The sequence below is a fragment of the Rhipicephalus microplus genome, chromosome 4 (assembly GCF_043290135.1).
Source record: "Rhipicephalus microplus isolate Deutch F79 chromosome 4, USDA_Rmic, whole genome shotgun sequence".
Classification (NCBI taxonomy): Eukaryota; Metazoa; Arthropoda; class Arachnida; order Ixodida; family Ixodidae; genus Rhipicephalus; species Rhipicephalus microplus.
The window spans coordinates 190957252-190957766 of NC_134703.1; the positions used below are offsets into that span (position 1 = coordinate 190957252).

Sequence of the window (515 nt, forward strand, 5' to 3'; positions counted from 1 at the left end):
AGCCGTGGGCAGGAATCGAACCTGCGACCTTCGAATATTCCGTTCGATGCTCTAACCACTGAGCTACCACAGCGGCCTTCCCTCCATCCACTTTTTTGGGTTTATATGTAAATTTAGATGTAGGAGTGACAGTCAGCGCCATCTATAAGCCAAACGGCGAGGTTGAAAACACTCTTATGCGCATGTTTGGCGTCACGTAGCACGTGAACCTATTATGAGCGAGCCGCTGGTTAATTGTCCCTCTTATACAACCTAAACACACCAAGTCTGCCAGTACGAGACCCTCGTTCAATGAAATAAGGGAAAGAAGTGTATACCTATAGGCTCGTTTTCCGTGTTTTAACACAATAATAATGAGATCTAACAGACAGTAATGCCAAAGAATGTACAAGGGAAGTTATTAGAACCAATGGAATGTAAATAAGAAGAAAGAACTGTGGATGAAAAAACAACCAGCCGTGGGCAGGAATCGAACCTACGACATTCGAATAACGCGTTCGATGCTCTAACCACTG

The 515-nt window shown here is 44.3% G+C and overlaps 1 non-coding gene across 1 annotated transcript; it reads right to left on the bottom strand.

Annotated features, from left to right (window-relative positions):
* On the bottom strand, positions 1 to 73 carry TRNAF-GAA (transfer RNA phenylalanine (anticodon GAA)). Its single transcript has one exon. It is a non-coding gene; the product is annotated as a tRNA-Phe (tRNA).
* Positions 74 to 515: the final 442 nt, after the last annotated feature.